The sequence below is a fragment of the Danio rerio genome, chromosome 22 (genome assembly GCF_049306965.1).
Source record: "Danio rerio strain Tuebingen ecotype United States chromosome 22, GRCz12tu, whole genome shotgun sequence".
NCBI lineage: Eukaryota > Metazoa > Chordata > Actinopteri > Cypriniformes > Danionidae > Danio > Danio rerio.
Window position 1 is genome coordinate 31,632,907 of NC_133197.1, and position 20,309 is coordinate 31,653,215.

Below are 20,309 nucleotides of genomic sequence, written 5' to 3' on the forward strand. Positions count from 1 at the left end.
TTAAAAGTAAGTTTCTTCATCAGTGAACATATCTACAAAATTACAGAAAGAAAAAAAAAACATCTGAAATTAGTTTATTTGTGTTTAGATGAAAAATCAAATAAAACAAATGTTAATTGAAAAATTTAAGAGGCCACTGCCCGGAGTTTACAATTTAAAGCTATGTTTTGTTAATTTTTTTGGGTTATTCTGTAAACTTCTGATGACGTTTGTTCCGAATTTGGACTTTTTATTTCTGATTGAACTAATTAAAAGTTTTCAGACGTGTTTAAATTCATTTTTAGACAACACTAAAACAATGTTTCAACTTCAGAAGAGTTTCAATTTGTTTGTTTTCAATTTGTTAGGAAATCAACACTAGGTGGAATAACCTTGATTATCAGTCTAAACAAATTGAAACATTGGTTGTTTTGACAAATTGTTGACTAATTTGCTGTTTTTATTTGAAATTGTGAAGAAATACTACTACTACTACTACTACTACTACTACTAATAATAATAATAATAATAATAATAATAATAATAATAATAATAATAATATAAATAAATTTGATTTGTAATGTGCTTTTCTTCACTAAAAACCCTAATAAGTTGACTGATTGAAATTAACTGAGTAAACATGTTGCCTCAATTTATTTGAGTAACAGAGTCTCCCAAAAATTGCATATTTAAGTTTATTTAACTTGCCGGTTTGATTGATTATACTTAAATTGTTCAGTTCATTGTGTGTCTCTGTGTGTAATTATATAATATGAAAAAAATGTTTAAAAGATAAATAAGTAGCCATTTATTCCCATTATGGTGAATTATTATACACAAAGCCTTGTTTTTCTGATTAAAATAAGATCTTGCTAAAAGTTTGCACATATTAGAATTTCACAGTCAAGACTACATTAAAAACGACCCATTTAAAAAAAAAAGAAAAAAAAAAAAGGATTAATCGTCTATAAGTTAAACTAACTCATATTTTTAGGTGACAGGACCAAAATGCAAAATTTTAATTAAAGTTAAGTCAATGTTACTTGATTGTTCAAGTAAAGACAACATCAGGGTTTACAGTGTTAGACTTAAAGCTCTACAAGGCAAAATACCAACAACAGCAGAAACAGTACAACAATAAAAAAGATGCAACAAAACAATCAAAATATGAACCTTAAGATAGAATAAAAAAGTTACCACAAAAATGATCATCCAACTCCGATTAAAGTTTGCGGTGCAGCATGTATCAGAGCCACAAAATCATGAAAAAGACAAGCGCCGGGTTAACATGTACTGCAAAATCAGAGTGATCTGGTGGAGAAGCGGAAGCCAGGGTGCGCCAGCGTCCTCTCCCACCAGACATTTACTCGTAGAACATAATAGCACATCTTGCACAAAGATGAGCTGAACACATTTACAAAACCATCAATGCTATCAGACATTCGTTCATTCTTTCATTTTCCTTCAGCTTAGTCCCTTTATTCATCAGGGTTCGCCACAGCAGAATGAACTGCCAACTATTCCGGCATATGTTTTACACAGCGGATGTCCTTCCAGCCGCAACCTAGCACTGGAAAACACCCATACACTTTCGCATTCACACACATACACTACAGCTAATATAGTTGATTCAATTCACCTATAGTGCATGGGGGAAACCGGAGCACCCGGAGGAAACCTGAGCCAACACTGGAAGAACATGCAAACTCCATACAGAAATGCCAACTGACCCAGACGGGGTCAGAACCAGTGACCTTCATGCTGTGAGGTGACAGTGCTAACTGAGCCACCATGCTACCCCTGCTATCAGACATTTGTAGATTAATAATACAGATAATAACACTAAAACATTGTACACAAATCTGTATTTTTAAATTGATAGAGAGAAATAATTTGTTTTTATAATTCATAATCTCCCATTTATAAATGTATATATACAGCATATGTGCACACAGACCCTACTTACTATTCAAAAGTTATTTTGTTTTTTAAAGAAAAAGCACATTTAATCTTAAACACATATATATTCGTATAGCTTGCATATCGCATATTTTGTCTTGGGCTTTTTTGGAAACACTTTATTTTGATGGTCCATTTGAGTATTAGTAGACTGTCTGCCTAATAACTGTTGATAACTGACTATAAGAAACTTTGCAAGTACATGTCAACTTACACAAACCCCAACCCCAACACAACGGTCTACTTATAATTTAATGAGAATTAGTTGGCATGTAGATGCAATTTAAGTTAAATTCAACAAACGGACCATCAAAATAAAGTCTGACCCTTTTTTCTATTTTTAAGTGTGACTTTTGTAACATTCTGTCAAGGATCTAAAAGCACATTTTACAGTAATGTTCATTAGTTTATTAACAAATAAACTAGATATATAATAGCCTAATTCTGGATTCAACAGATAACACCCTTCAAATTTAAAAAAAATATGGGAATCTGAACTTAATGATAAAAATTGAGGATGATATTTGGGAAAACATGTTCAGAAGCTCATAAGGGGATCAACAGCCATAACTGGAAAATGTTTGACTGGAAAACAAAAATTAGGTTTTTTAGAACACCAGTAATGGTTTTAAAATATACTAACCAACCACAGTCAGAGGAATGTGGGTAATCACGCACATATATTTTGGGAATGTCCGAAGATACTTGTATTTTGGCAAGGGGTAAAGATTGAGATAATGAAAATTATGCAGGTAGATCTACCTTTTACCCCCCTGTTTTTCTAGCTTGAAGGGATACCCCAGGATACATCTAATAAAAACCAGAGATATATACTACATATACTTTTACTAATTGCAAGAAAGACCATAACAATAAATTGGATGAAGCCACACCCTCCAACAATAGTACAGTGGATAGAAAAACTTGAACGTATATATAGAATGGAGTATATGACTGCTCAACTTCAACTAAAACTGGATATTTTTAAACAAAGATGGGCACCTGTTACGTTGTATCTGAATAGGACATAGTATTTCTAGCTCCTTTGAAACTGAAAATATTGTATGTTTTTTTTTTTGTAATTTTTTTTTATTTACATCTGCGGCTACTGTGGTTTTTTTTTTCTCTCTTAATAATCGCTGCTGTCACTGAATGTTCTGTTCTGTAAAATGTTTTAATGTATAAAAATAAAGTAAAAAAAACAAACAAACAAATAAACTAAAACTAAAACCTAAACATACAAACAAAAAAAATCATCACATCTAAACCTCAATGAAGGACAACAAACTTTGCTTAAACATCAGCAAATATTATTTGATGACAGTACATTAAATTCTAGTGCTGAATTCCCATGCCTACAAAATATTTATGTTTAATCAAATTATGTTGCTTTATGTAATTAATAAATTCATTCATTCATTTTCTTTACAGCTTAGTCCCTTTATTAATCAGGGTTCGCCACAGCAGAATGAACCGCCAACATATCCAGCATATGTTTTACACAGCGGATGCCCTTCCAGCTGCAAACTAACACTGGGAAACTTTCATTCATTCTTGCATTCACATACACGTATGTCTTTGGACTGGAAACCGAAGGAAACCCACACAAACACGGGAAGAACATGCGAATTTCACACAAAAATGCCAACTGACCCAGCATGTGTCCTTTATACTGTGAGGCGAATGTGCTACCCACTGCCCCGCTGTAATTAATAAATCAAAATGTTTATTTTTTTATTACAACATTGGCTTTACACTGACTATTGTTTTGTAGTATATTTAACAGTATTGTTCTGCATTTGATTACGCAAGTGATGCTGAAACAACTGAAAAGACATCTATTTTCAAATTATAAATAAGTGACAGTGTCTATGTTTCTGTAAAAAAATAGACACAAATAGTAAATATAAATAAAAAAAAAAATATATATATATAAATAAAAATTTAATTAAAAAAAAGTATATAAAAAAATAGACAAAAAAAGTGACAAAAAAGTTTTAAATGTCCCAAAATAAGCATCTTGGCACATGTTAAAAATGATGTTGAAGGTAAAAAAAAAATTCTTTAAATTTAAATAACTAATAAACACTTATGGGAATCTGTTGTAGCGAGTCCATCGGCCCTGAAAAACCCTTACAAAAGTGTAATGGTGTGAATATATTTCCAGATTCAATTACAGGGGCGTCTGCTGTCTGAAATGTACTCTATGCACAATATTAATTTTCACGTCGGCTTTAAATGATAGTGCTTAATGGACTAGCGTAAAGGTTTACTACAAACTGTCCTTTTACCAGAAAACAAAACACATCATTCATTTATGTTTATTTAAAAGACTATTTACACATCATTAATTATCATTACAGACATCAAATGTAATGTTTTCATGTATTAATATCATTATTATTATTATTATTATTAATAGACAAATTACTTTATATAATTGTTAACTTTATTCATTACTTTATTCATTGTTAAATTAAATTCCCAAACAGTGAAAATAATTTTACAAAGTTGTAAATGAATATAAATCATGAAATATGTTTTACAAGATGATGTTATTCGAGTGAAAAAAATAAAATCACATTTAATTTAATACATGTAACTAAAATTTTGAAGCTGTTTCTACATCTTTTTTATTTTGTCAGTGTTTACGTGTTTGTAATAGCATTATAATATTACAATAAGTTTATTTAAAAAGATTTCTGTCTGGAAAATAACTTCAATCTTGTTGTTGCTTGATTTTAGTCAGTTAATTTAGATATTACCTCATATTATTGTCAAAAAAAAAAAACTGCAAAAACTATAGATAAAATCTGCTCGCCTTCTATTAGTTTAATACATCCAAATGCAAAATCTTCAAAATTGCTCCATGTTAAATATCTAATTATTGCTTTAGACAATTTCAGTGCAATCACAACAACATTTTAAGATGAGAAACAGACCCCCCCTCCCAAAAAAAGAGATGTTTTTTTAGTCTCTTTTGTCCCAATTTGTGCCTGATAACAGCCATAAATCTCTACTTTAGCAGCACATATGTACATAAAACTTTAGATTTATTCATATCTATATTCTGAAGACTTTCAGAAAGATTTAATAATACATTATTTGCTGAATTTTATGCATTATATTTTACAAAATAGTGAAAAAAATAAGTGTAAATGCACTATACATGGTGATAAAAATGCTAACTTTTTAAAAGATTGCAATTCTTTATGCGATTAATAAATATAGTGATAACAATGAATTATTATTATGATATTGCAAATTATTCTTGCATGAAAAAATACAACAAAATTCAATAAATAATGGTTAAATTATTGCTTCACTTTTTTAATGTCTTATAAAATTTACATTCTATAAAACATGTAAAAATATTCATTTAAATGCCTTATCCCTTAATTTAAATACCCTTATCCCTTAATTTGCATACAAAGTATAATAAAAAGCCAGATTTAAAAACAAAATAACCTCCAAAGCTTCTTTAAAAGAACATCAGTCAAAACTGATGTGACATCATAAAAATTGCACACCCGCATCAAACTCATAACGTCATCATAACTCATATATAAATACAGCAAACTTCTCCTTCTCACACTTTGTCTTGCATAACAGTACAACCGCACAAACAATAAATAAAGCTCTGAGCAGCCAGCACATTTAAAAAAACGACATTACATCAACCAATTTGGCAACCAGCTTTACATTCTCCGGCAGAACATCAAGTCAAAGCTTTACCTTGCGGAATCCCCTCACTTCACTCTCTCTGTTAAAACTCTCCAGCGTCTCTCTCTATCATGAATGTGTGTTTGTGTGTGTTTGTGTGTGTGTGTGTGTTTGCTGCTCCGCCGGGGCTGAATTTGGCTCTGAGCAGCGTCCCGAGTGATGAAGTGTCACATGTGCTTCTGAAAGTGTGTGAAGGGGAAACGGGGAGGGCGACGTTAATGCGAACTACAGTACAACACCTTATGGATGAAGCCATTCCCAGATGGGACGCGCACCTCATCGTCCTGTGCATATTGATTTAGCAGATGTTTTGTGGGTTTCGTTTATTTAGTTTGAATTTGCAGGGGTTTTAATTTAGGAAATTTGTGACTTTTTAAAATTTTGATTTGTTTTAGTTTAGTCTGTAAAGCTTGATTTATGTGTTTTTTTATTTGACGCTTTGATTTAAAGTAACATAAATGTTTATAGTTTACTGTAATGCGCGACAGCTTTTAACTGTTTTTAGTTTAGTTTAATTTTACTTTTAGTTAGTTTAGTTTGAAAAACATCTGTAATTCGGTTTAAAAATACATGTTTTGTTTGTTTATTTAAGGTAAAAAGAAATGAGTATAATAATAACCCTTCACACAAGCAACAGCTTTTAACTATATTTTTGAGTTTGTTTAAAATATGAATATAAAGTTTTGTTTTGTTTTATGTAATTATATTTATTTACAATAGCATAATGGTTATCATTTACTTCAATCAAGTTTAGCATGAAGACCACCTTTTGATTTTAGTTACTTTTTAATTTGATCAGAAAGGATAAAAGGGTTTGTATTTTATTGAGTGTTATTTTGTAGCTTTACCCTTAGGTAATCACGTTAAGTTAATACATTTTTTAAAATCAATACATTCATTGTTTTCGCATCAAAAATTCACAGAATTAATTCAATATACACTACCGGTCAAAAGTTTGGGGTTTGTGTTTATTATTATCATTATTATTATTATTATTATTATTATTATTATTATTATTATTATTATTATTATTATTATCATTAATTTTATTTAATAATTTTAATTAAATTATTTTGCTCAATCAAGGCGACATTAATTAAATGTATTTTTCTTTTGTTAAATTGTTAAATACTTATTTATTAAATATGAATTTATTTCTTATTGTTTGTAGTTTCAAATGAAATTATTACTCTCTTCATTATTGCTTTTATTACTATTTCCATTAATAATAATAATAAGAAGAAGAAGAAGAGGAAGAAGAAGAAGAAGAGCAATAACAATAATAATAATATTAGAGAGATTCTCTAGAATCACGTTACTCTGAAGACTGGAGTAATGAAGCTGAACATTCATCTGTAAAATCACTGAAATGAATTAAATGATAAAATACTTTTGAACAGTTATTTTATAGTGGCATAACATTTCACAATTTTTACAGTATTTTTGATTAAATAAATGCAGCCTTGGTGAGCAGGAGAAGCTTATTTTAAAGCATTTAAAAAATCCTACTGACCCCAAACAATTGACCGGTAGTGCACATGCAATCATTCTTTTCTAACCACCCTCCGACACAGTCCCACCCTAACTAGACAGAACACTTACATGGACATAATTGTGAGACACTTTGAAAATATGTAAAATAAGAGGAATTAAACAAGTAAATAAATCTGACGATGATGACAAATAGATTAAAAAAAGATTAAAACAGAGTGACATTATCCCATCATCATTTTCCGTCAGTATAGCGTTCGAATTATTCATGTATAGTTAATACATTTTAACACAATTTGAATAATACATAAAGGCAATTTAAATGTTTTGTATATTAGTTGTTGTATATTGTTTAAATTTTGTTGTTACACACACACACACACACACACACACACACACACACACACACACACACACACACACACACACACACACACACACACACACACGAAATTTATCATGCATGAAAGTGTTAACAATCAACCATTCATCTGAACTGTGGATTTTGGTGTACACTGGTGTAATTTGTATGTTTCCTAATATAGATAAAAAATTTTTTAAAAACGAACACAATATTTGACTACTACTTTTAACTTTAATTATTCAGATCTGCCAACTTAAAAAAAAGGTAAATTACAGTTTAATAGTGGATTTTGCTAAAACTGTCTAGGTAAATAAATGACTATGAAATTATGACTAACGACTGTACATTTTATGTGTACAGTTAAAGTCAGAATTATTAGCCCCCCTCAATTATTAGACCGCTTGTTTATTTTATCCCCAATTTCTGTTTAACGGAGAGATTTTTTCTACACATTTCTAAACATAATCATTTTAATAACTCATTTCTACTAACTGACTGATTTTATCAATTTTAAGTTAATTAGGCAGGTTAGGGTAATTAGGCAAGTTATTGTATAACAGTGGTTTGTTCTGTAGATTATCAAGAAAAAAAAGTTAGCTTAAAGGGGCTAATAATTTTGTCTTTAAAATTGTTCATAAAAATTCAAAACTTAAATTCAAATTCAAAATTCAAAAAAGAAAAAAATATTATCAGACATACTGTGAAAATGTCCTTGCTCTGTTAAACATCATTTGGAAAATATTTAAAAAAGAAAAGAAAAAAATCGAAGAGGGCTAATAATTCTGACTTCAACTGTATGTGCTACATATCAAAACTAAAACATTCATCAGTCAGTTTAAAATATGTCTATAAAGTTTATGTTTTGTTTCATGTTGTTCTGTGTATTTAAAGTAACATAATGGTTATCATTTAATTCAATCATATTTATCATGTAGAACGCTTTTAAAATTCTGTTACTTTTTTATTTTAAAAGGTTTGCCTTTTATTGAGCATTATTTTGTAGCTTTACCCTTAAATAATAATGTTCAGTTAATACATTTTTAACACAATTTAATAATATATAAAGCTAATTTAAATATTGTTATGCAGTGGAGAACATACCTTTTTTAAATAAGCATTTATTTATTTATTTATTTATTTATTTATTTATTTATTTATTTATTTATTTATTTATTTAACCCGGAAGGATAGATTGTACAGATTTCATTTATAGTGTATCTTCAGTTTGATACTTAATTCTTAAAAAAAGAACGAATAAAAAAGGTTTGTAATATTGTTATTGAAGTGTTTTTTTACTCAAATGTAATGATGTTGTTACCGTTTTTCATGATTGCTAACACACTAAAATTTAACTTTTCCCACAATTAGCAAATCCTTACACTCAAGGAGCAAAACACAAGGGTGGATCTGCACAACTGTAAGCACATTGTCAGCTTCACACTTTTTGCAAAACATTACACACAGTGATATGCAAATCACTAAACACACTTGGATGCTTTTGACACACCATTTTTCATAATGCAATTTCCTTGCAATTTCAAGGCAAAGGCCTTCAAATGAACACACACATGAACATAGGGTAAACACAGCCATCAGGTGTGCACACATACTGCAGCAAAACTGTAGACACACCAATCAGCTGTAACTACAATAAAAAAAGCAATAGGTTTAAACGATTAGTCTTCAATAAACATGTACAGTATAAATATAAATAGCAGTCTTCAATAAATATGTGTTTACAGGAGCTATACATATTAATCTTCAATAAATAAGCCAATGTTGCAGTATGGAAGAGGAAGGACGAAAGTGAGGAATATTGATAAACAGGAGACAGGGGATGGAATTGTTTTTGCTACATTGAAATGTATACATCACCAGAAAGCTGAATAAATAAACTTTACATTGTTGTATGATTTGTTAGGATAGGGCAATATTTTATATCAGGCAATATTTTATATCAGTCTATCACTGTTTGGTGAATGCAGTATGTTCTTGTATTTTATAGCAATATCTCTCAAACCCTGATTATATCAGTATTAGTTAAAAATTATACAAGTGTTTAAGATTGATTACCGCAGTGTGTAAATGAAATTTGTATTGAATGAGGTGTGTGTGTTCTGTATGGTGTTAAATTTGTGTTTCGCTATAGTGTTGTAAAGTTTTGGATGAAGTGTTTCATTTTGCAAAAGTTCTTATGTGTTCTGCTTTTTTTGTGTGTGTGGATGTGTACATTGTGTGTAGTGTTTTGACAAAATGACCCTCAATTTTAAAATTGTGCTTAAGCAATCAGAAAAAAACTGTAATAGATATTTATGCATTAACAAATGCATGAAAGTGTGTTTTTTTTATTTTTACATTTGAAACATAGGCTAAAACATTTATCGCATTCAATATTTAACTTCTAATCTTAACTTTAAACCATTCAGATTTGCATAATTAAAAGATTAAATAAACCTTTAATATTGGATTTTGCTAATAAAACTGTTATTAGCTAAATAAACTACTCTGTAAATCTTGCATGTTTGTGCTACACGCCAGTCACAAAAACCTGTTGAGAAGATTTAGCTTCTAATGTTTTGATATATCCAGATTTTAGGAAGACAATTACGACATAATTGTTTAAATAATAATCTATTCTACAGCACTAAATTGATCTTAAATATACATTTCTAATTAAAGTACTTTGTTAAATAGTGCAATTTACTTGTCATTTTCATGCACACAATCTCACACCATTCATTTAAACTCACTCAAGCTTGCGGAAAGTAAATAAAATAATAATAATATTGGATTAGTTTAAGTGTATGCAGCTATGGTATCTAAACTACAATATAGCTTGTATACATATTTATTAGCTGTATATGTTAAAGTATTGTAAACACTTTATCATCAACAAGATTATCTGCAGTATTTGTTTCATCTCAAACATAGATTATATATTTTATGTTCTGGCTCTTAAAATAAAAAAGTCATTTATTAGCAATAATAACAGTAACAATGTACAATTAATAAACAGTTATTTATTATTTATATGTTTCACTTTAATTCAATTTAAACATTACAGGATTAAGCTTATTTTTCAGGAAAAAAGGTAAATACAGAAATATGCGCGCATGACAAGCAGGACGTAAACAGTTAAATGAGAAGTGGGTGAAACGGGAGCGCAGATAAAATCCCGCAAGGGTTCGTTGGAGAATGTTGGATTATTAATGTTTGTTTGAAGGCATTCAGCTTTAGTCTTTGCCAAACCTCCACCTGCTCCTGAACGTCACACATCTGTCCTGCTTTTCTCATTTTTTAATAAGCAGCGGCGCTGACCGTCGCTCCTGTTATCATGATGAGCGCTGACAGATACTGGGACACAACAAGCCTCAAAACCGCTACCAGCCGCAAACACGTGCGAGACAAACATCAGACCAAACTATAACAAATATAGCATGGATCAAAAGCTTTCATCAAAGTTGTCCTAAAACTATGATTGAACAATAGCAATACGCCTCAACAATATTAATATTTACTCACATGGATCAAAAGCTTGCATCAAAGTTGTCCTAAAACTCCAACTGAACGATAAAAATAAGCTTATAAAATATAATATCAATATTTATTCACGTGGAACAAAATCATTCGGCAAAGTTGTCCCAAAACTATGATTGAACAATAACAATACTCTTATATAATATCAATATTTACTCATTTATTGTTTATTTTTCAGATTACTGTTTTCTTATTAAATCAATTCAAATGACTAAAAGTGTAAATACTACATGAAAACTTGTAAAAAATATATATATATTTTTAAGTTTATTGTTTCTTGTTTATTAAGTATACTACAAATAAAAACATATACTACATTTCATAATGTGAAGACGATACACGTTTTAGTGTGGGGGATCATAACTGAAAGTTTGCCACAACTTTTTATAGATCTCATAAAATTAAAATGCATGTTTTGTTATTGGATTTGCTATACCGCAAACTACACTGAAAACAATGTTGCTGAACTGAAATGAACTGCAACAACAGCACAATTCTTGAGATTTTTTTGGACAATTGTTTTGCAATTAAACAATTAAGTTGGGACAACAGGAAGGAATTGTGTGGAACCCGGCATTATTTTACAGTGTATCCTATAATTAAGATGAATTATTCAACTAGAATTCTATACAAAATTGAAGAACCCAACAGTTATATCAATTAAATATTTTACTTTATGTAGATTTAGTTATTCACTCTAATGTTTGTGTCCATTCTTATTTCTTTTTTTATTAATGTTACTATTATTCATTCTTTCTTTCATTTTCCTTCGGCTTAGTCTCTATTTCAGAGGTCACCAACTATTCCGGCATATGTTTTATCCAGCAAATGCCCTTCCAGCCACAACCCAGTACTGGGAAACACCCATACACTTGCATACACAGACACACACACACGCACACACACACTCATACACTACAGCTAAATTAGTTTATTCAATTCACCTATACCGCAGGTCTTTGGACTGTGGGGGAACCCGGAGCACCCAGAGAAAACCCAGGGGGAACATGCAAACAATACACAGAAACACCAACTGACCCAGCCAGAACTCGAACCAGTGACCTTCTTGCTGTGAGGCGACATGAATTATTATATGATATTTCCTTTTCAGCTTGAATTATCCTTAATAAGCCTTCACATTTAGGACAAACACAAAATTACAACATAAAATTATAACTTTACACGCATCAAATATTTGTTTATACATGAATCAAGCTAAAACATCCACATTTTGAGAACAATTAAGTTGTGTCAATTAAGTTATTTGAATAGTATTTATTTTAATCGTAAATTGACAATTCATTCTGTATCTTGTTTTTTAGCCTTGTTCGTGAGTCATATATATTTATGATTCCCTGAATCATTTATTAAAACAGTGACTTGCTGCCCCCTACTGGCACCTTTAGTGTCATGTTCATGTATCTATAATAGATCTTTATACACAAAAACAAATTCAGCAAATCATTACTATTCGATTGAGTGAATTATTCAATGATCCATTTATGAACGCATTAACTTGGTTTTGTTTTTAATGAATCATATTTTTTTACTGAGTCATTTATATTTATGATTCATTCGTAAAGACAGTGACTTGCTGCCCTCTACTAGCACTTTTAGTGTCATGTTTATTTATCCATAACAGATCTTTATATACAAAAACACATTCAGCAAAACATAGTTAAATCATCATTTAAAAACAAAATCTAAACAAACTATTAAGACCTTTTTTGTGGCAACTTTAATATTTTTTTGTATACGTAATTCAAACTAAAACTTCAAAATTATCCACAACAGCATAAACTGAGTATTAAATAGTTTTTCATTTTAATTGTAGGTGCATTTAGATTATGAGATTTAGTTCTGTACCTCGTTATATTTTTGGCCTCATTTCTGAATGAATGTGTTTTTGAATGAATCGACTGAGTCAGTTATTCAATGAGCCATTTATAAACGCAGTAACTTGGTTTTGTTTTTAAACTAATCCCATCTTTTGACTGAATCATTTATATTTTTGATTCACTGAATCATTTATTAAAACAGTGACTTGCTGCCCCCTACTGGCACCTTTAGTGTCATGTTTATTCATCCATAACAGAAAAACACATTCAGCAAATCATTATTATTCGATTGAGTGAATTATTCAGTAATCCAGTTATAAATGCAGTAACTTGGTTTTGGTTTTAATGAATCACATTTTGAGTCATTTATATTTATGATTAATTCGTTTACTGCCCCTACTGGCGCTTTTATAGTCATGTTTATTTATCCATAACAGATCTACACAGAAAAGCATTCAGAAAAACAGTTTAATTATTATTTTAAAAACACAATCTACATATTTTTTTCTATTAATATTTTACAATTATATAATTTCAAATAGTATTAATTTCATGAATAATAATAATTAAACCCACAAAAAACTGAACAGTATTGAACGTAACGCCAGTGAAATATTAAACTCACCAGACATGAGGGGCTCAAACCTGTAACCTAAAACTAAGAAGCAGAAAGACTGAAAACCAGACCAGACACACTGAAAAATCCTTACATACGCAAGAGAAATACTTTTAATTATGAGAACAACGGTGTATGTTTATTGAATAATTACAGGACACGTCTCTCCGTATGTGGTCAAAGACTATACTTTCATTGAAGGATTCGGATTTCTGCTTTCCATCTCATCATGGACCAACGTTTATCCTTTTCATCATCCCGTTTCTTAGTATTTAACTGTGAATTGATTTTAATTAATAAATAAGTTAACACATTGCTTAATATAAGAATGTTCAGTGCATTTGCCTGTCTCTTTATACCTATTTTCAGGAGCCAGCAAACTAGGTCAGAGGTCATGGAAATCTTGAGTGGAACTGAGGACTGGAAACAACCGTTTCTATTGTTATTTCTAGGAGTTAATATTGTCTAAAAAGTCTAAAGTGATTTTGCTATAGATTTACGGTTAAAGACGGCTGACGGTACACTCAGCCTTGGATAAGAAACAGATTATACTTAAGTGTGTGTGTTCTATTTGATTGTTGATCCGTTTCACAGGTCTGGAGTCAGCTCTAATCAGTCTAAAGGATGTCTGACGTTTATGTTTAGATATTGTTCAGAATTGTACGCACGAACCTCACGTGGAAATGTTCTTAGTTTATCTGTGTTTTAACCAATCAGGTTAGAACACCTATATGTATGACGCAGTTAATGACGTTATGTGAGAGTATAATTGTTATTGATTGGTGATTGTAAGCAGAGCGGCCTAGGAACTCTTTGAGAGTGTTGAAGCTGGCTTCTGCGAATGAAACTGCAAACTATCTTCAGTAAACTTAATTTATTTTTTTAAAATCTCTGACTCCGGCTCTTCTTCATCTACCAGACTGGTCATTCTTTGGGTTAAACTGTAAACTATCCCTACATCATTTTTATATTAATTTACATAAAAGTGACTGAAAAAAAAGGTTTTATATATATTAAATAATAAAAAAAAAACATTGTCTACCAATATGATTTGGGAAATTAAAATGTTACCATACATAAAACAATCTTTGTTTAAAATTATTATTAATTAACTTTCCTGACAAATGGGTAAAAATCATTTTCCTAAAATGAGTAAAATCATAATGTTTTAAAAAGGATCCAGTGGAATACAGATACAGAATTCAACTGACAATTCATTCATATGTTAGTATACACTACATGGCATTTTATTGTGTGACTTCTAAATAAAATAAACACGTTAGTCAGAATTAAAATTGTTTTATTTTGTCATTTTCATCTTTGACTTTTTAACTCTTTTAAATCTTGACGTTAAAGTCATTTTTACTCCAAAATTGCAAGCAAATAAAAAAAATATTACAAAGAAACAACAAATAACTCATTTAATAAAACATTAAATAAAAGCAGAAATACTTATAACATATAATTCTAAATACAAATATAATCCAAATAGAAATGTTATATCATTTTTAGATTTTAAAAAAAAAATTCATAAATACCAACACAATATATACTATAAATTTTAAATCACAATGAAACTTTATTTTACGCTTCCCATTTTACTTACTTATATTATATATAATGCAAATTCCAACATAATACATCCCAAATAGAAACATGTTCCCTAATTAGAAAGTTATAATTATTGACTTTATTAATTAAAATATTTTTTTTATTTACTTATTTAATGTTATAATTGATTGGAATATTTAAATTAGATCAACTTTATTGGTAATCCTAAATGCTAATTCAAATTTAACACAATCTAAATGAAAATTTTCTTCAAGTTATTTAAGTTAGTATTAAATATTAAATAATTAAACATTTTTCTGACTGTTTGTTAATAAAATGTATGAACAGAAATTAAAAGTATTGCTTGTTTTTTGTTTGTTAACTGTGAAAAGAAAAACGGACGTAGCATTTTCTTATTTTACTTTGTGTTATGATGGAAGTTTAAGGCTTTATTTACTTATTTAATGTTTAAAATGATCTAAATATTTAAATGATCAAATTGTGCAGATAATTCCATATGCAAACCAAAACTGAATACAAGCCAAATAGAAACGTTCTCCAAGTAGAAAGTTATTATTAACTATGAATTAATTACACATTTTTTTCTGGCTGTTTATTAATAAATGGATGAACAGAAATGACAAATAGAACTTGTTTTATGGTTGTTAATGTTGAAAAGAAAGACTGAATTGGTATTTCCTTGTATTACTTTGTGTTATGATGGAAGTTTAAGGCTTTACGTACTTATTTAATGTTATACATGATCAAAATATTAAAACATGATCAAATTTTGCAGATAATTATTAATACTAATTGAAATATAATAGAAACATGTTCCTCATATGGAGGGTTATTATTAAGTATGAATTAATTGTCCTTATGACTGTTTATTAACATGAACAAATAAAACTCCTATAAAACCCTACAGAACCTGATCTCTAAGCTGCCAGTGTCTTGTTTTGCGCTAAAATACAAGTGTTAGTTTTGTAATGCTCTTCGAGGTCTGCCATAAACAGGCCTTTGTAAATAAGCGTCCGATTCCCAGCGAGGTGCCAAAGTGACAGATTTACAGCCCGCATCTGTTGGCATTCAGTGCCCACCACACAACAAGCAGCATTTCAGATTCTTTCCCCTTTTTTAGGCACACGGGGCCTCAGTCAAACCCCCTGACAGACAAAACTAGACCTTCAGTATTGAGCCAAAACAATTAATTAATGACTAGAGAAAGAAAACTGGGTTTAAAAGTCACATGCTGGAGGTCACAGAAGGAGAAATAAAAGTTATGACAAAATATAGAAATGTAAATTATATATATATATATATATATATATATATATATATATATATATATATATATATATATATATATATATATGTGTGTGTGTGTGTGTGTGTGTGTATTAATAATGGCAGATAGTTCAAACCCTATTTATTCCTTCTTTATAATATATAAATAAAAGGTAATTAATTGAAATTTAAAATAATATGCTAATTTTTCAAAAATGTGTCTTTATTCATTTATATAAATGTATACAGTACAAATAAAATTTTAGGTGTAAAGATATATGAACACATAATATATCTATAAATTAATTCTAGAAAAAAATGATTTATTAATACTGATACCTCCTAAAGAAACGTTTATCTTGATATAATATGTGTGTGTACTTGTATCAATATATGTGTGTGTGCTGTGTATATTTATTTTGAGTATATAAACACACACCTGCATGTATATATTAAAAAAAATATTTAGATAAAAATATATATATGTATATGATACATATGTTTTATATAAATATAAAAATTAAACATTAAAACGGTTTGTATAATTTTACTTTATGTATGCCTTTGTATAACCTATAGATAATAAATAAAATACACACACACACACACACACACACACACACACACACACACACACACACACACACACACACACACACACACACACACACACACACACACACACACACACACCAAAAACATTTAAGGAATGGCCTTATAATTCTGACTTCAACTGTATTCACATTAAGATTAATATAATTAACATTACACAAATCTAGATAATTAGATTAAAATAATTTTAAAATTTCTATCTGTTTTTAAAAAGCTTCTAAAACTCCATCTTTTTTCTTTGAGCCTTTTTAATGTTGAAGGGTTTGCCTTATGTTTTAATTGTATGTGAAGTAGGCACTTTCGGCAATCCCGTGTTAAAAAAAGTGCTATATAAATAAACCAAATAACTAACTAACTAACTAACTAACTAACTAACTAACTAACTAACTAACTAACTAACTAACTAACTAATTCTGACTTCAACTGTAAATATTGATGTGGATAAATATGGATATTATTAAATGTGAATTTAAATGAAGTTAATTAATTCAAAAAGAATGCCAGATAATCTATAATAATGTAGAAATAAACGATAATTAATTGAAATTAAAAATAGTATGATAATTTGTCAAAAAATGTATGACGATTAAATAATTAAAATGTAGAAAATAAAGACAATAAAATGAGGTGTGTGTGTATATATATATATATATATATATATATATATATATATATATATACACACACAAACACCTCATTTTATTGTCTTTATTTTCTACATTTTAATTATTTAATCGTCATACATTTTTGACATATATATATATATATATATATATATATATATATATATATATATATATATATATATATATATATATATATATATAGATGAAAATATAAAATATATATAATGTATAAAAAGGTTATGCAAACATGTAATATTTAACCATACAACTGCAAAAATGAAAGAAATGAAGGACATAAAAAAGTAATCTTCCGCCACAACGACTACTTTAAACATACTAGACCTACTTTTACAACAAAACGCACACAAAAACAAAACATCGATGCTTTTCTCATTAATATTATGATTAATACTTTTATCCCTGCACCAAAGCATTACACACACACACACACACACACACACACACACACACACACACACACACACACACACACACACACACACATTTATTACACATTAGATTTCAATGACAGTACCGCAGTGTGTTTTGTCAGCAGCTAAAAGGTCTGAATCAATCATTCTCGTTTCACGGAGAGTTTCCGACACAAACGAGTCGAATGCGGGATATAAATAGCCAGAGTCGTCCATCAGCGTTTAATCTGATCCCTGACACACTGTCATTCGCACTGACTGATTTCATTCTCCTCCGTAAGCAGATAAAAGGGTGAATCCACTAGATGGTGCTGACAGATTTCTCTCTGTCACCCAAACATCTCCGTCATTAATTGTGTGTAAGCCTCCGTAAGTGTCCTAATGAGGGCAGTGTGTGCTGGAAGATCAGATTTACTTGTGGCTGAGGAGATCAGACTCGCAAAATATTTTCAGTCTGATATTTAAAGTCTGAAGCAGTTTGGGTTATTCAACTTGCGGTTAAATGTGCTATGGTTGATAAAAAAGACAAATTTATTTTTAACGCTGATTAAACTATCGAAAGCAGAAGAAGTTGACACTATCTAAAATATTCAAGAACGTTCTTAGGTCATTTAATATAAACAATGATGTGGCTAAGTATATTTAATATTATTAAATGTGAATGTGCAGGTAGTTTTGGATGAATGTGATTGTACTAAACACTACATTTTATGACTAGTTGCAATATTTGCCACAAAATTGTGTAGCAAAAACAGAAATGTAAATTAAATGAATTTGAAAGGTTTTTGAACATTTACAAAATGAGATGATAAAATGGTGAGAAACAAGTAAATAAATGCATTTGTAAATAATTGTATTAAATTAGGAATAATAATCAACTAAACTTAAAAAATAATAAAAAAGACAAAATAATAATGAAATCAATAGTATTACTAAGCCACTAATTTGCCAAACTGTTTAATTGTTGTTTTCCTATGAGATCAAGATGAATTGTATTTATTTACTTACTTTATTTACTTTTTTCTAAGTACAAAAATTACTTCGGACTTAACTGTGAATTATATTCACAATTTATTACAAAAAAAAAAGAAAAAAAAAGAAGAAGAACCCACAAGTAACATGATAAATTGTAATAAAATAGAAAGACTTAAATACAATATCTTATAAAAGGTTCTTCAATATTTTATTGTTATTTGATTCATTGGCTACTTCAAAACCCCATTTTAACAGTGTACAGTGAAATCAGAATTATTAGCCTCCCTTTTTTTTTCTTTTTTAAATATTTCAAAAATTATGTTTAACAGAGAAAGGACATTTACACAGTATGTCTGATGATATTTTTTCTTCTGGAGAAAGTCTTAATTGTTTTTTTTTTTTGTTTTTTTTTGGCAAGAATAAAAGCAGTTTTAATGATCAAAATTATTAGGCCCTTAAGATATATTTTTTCGATAATCTACAGAACAAACCATCGTTATACAATAACTTGCCTAATTACCCTAACCTGCCTAGTTAACCTAATTAACCTAGTTAGGCCTTCAAATGTTTCTTTAAGCTGTATAGAAGTGTCTTTAAAAATATCTAGTCAAATAATATTTACTGTCATCAGGGCAAAGATAAAATAAATTAGTTATTAGAAATGAGTTCTTGAAACTATTATGTTTAGAAATGTTAACTTCAACTGTTTTTTTTTTTTTTTAAAGAAAAATCCTGCATAATTTTTTACAATCTACATTAGATTAACCAACCAAGTTTATTTCTAGCCTCCTTATACAATGTACATTTTGGGTGTGTGCATACATTCAAATGTGTTTTAAACAATCAGATATTACAGTTTGATCACTGTTTATATATCTTTGGTTAAGTTATAAAACAAACATACAGTTAAAATTATAAGTAAAATTATTTTTTTATACAGTTGAAGTCAGAATTATAGCACTCTTAGATTTTTTTTTCTTTTTTTATACTTCCCACATGACGTTTAACAGAGCAAGGCAATTTTCACAGTATGTCTAATAATATTTTTTCTTCTGAATAAAGTCTTATTTGTTTTATTTCGGCTAGAATTAATGCAGTTTAATAATAATTAAAAAAAAATTAAGGTCATTAATATTAGCCCCTTTAAGCTTTATATTTCTTTTCTAATAGTCTACAAAATAAACCATCATTATACAATAACTTGCCTAATTACCCTAACATGCCTAGTTAACCTAAGTAACCTAAGCCTCTAAATGTCACTTTAAGCTGTATAGAAGTGTCTTGAAAAACATCTAGTAAATATTATTTTCTGTTATCATG

General features: G+C 29.1%; 1 protein-coding gene across 3 annotated transcripts in view; it reads right to left on the reverse strand.

Moving 5' to 3' along the window:
* Window positions 1-20,309, reverse strand: part of rbm20 (RNA binding motif protein 20) — a 150,120-nt gene that overhangs the window by 69,531 nt on the left and 60,280 nt on the right. The window contains exon 1 of one of the 3 annotated variants that reach the window (XM_073937500.1): window positions 5,674-5,803. The exons of the other annotated variants lie outside the window; for them this stretch is intronic. The gene's annotated coding sequence lies outside the window, so the exon portion shown is untranslated. Of the gene's footprint in view, window positions 1-5,673; window positions 5,804-20,309 lie in introns of those variants that run through there. 3 annotated transcript variants of the gene reach the window in all.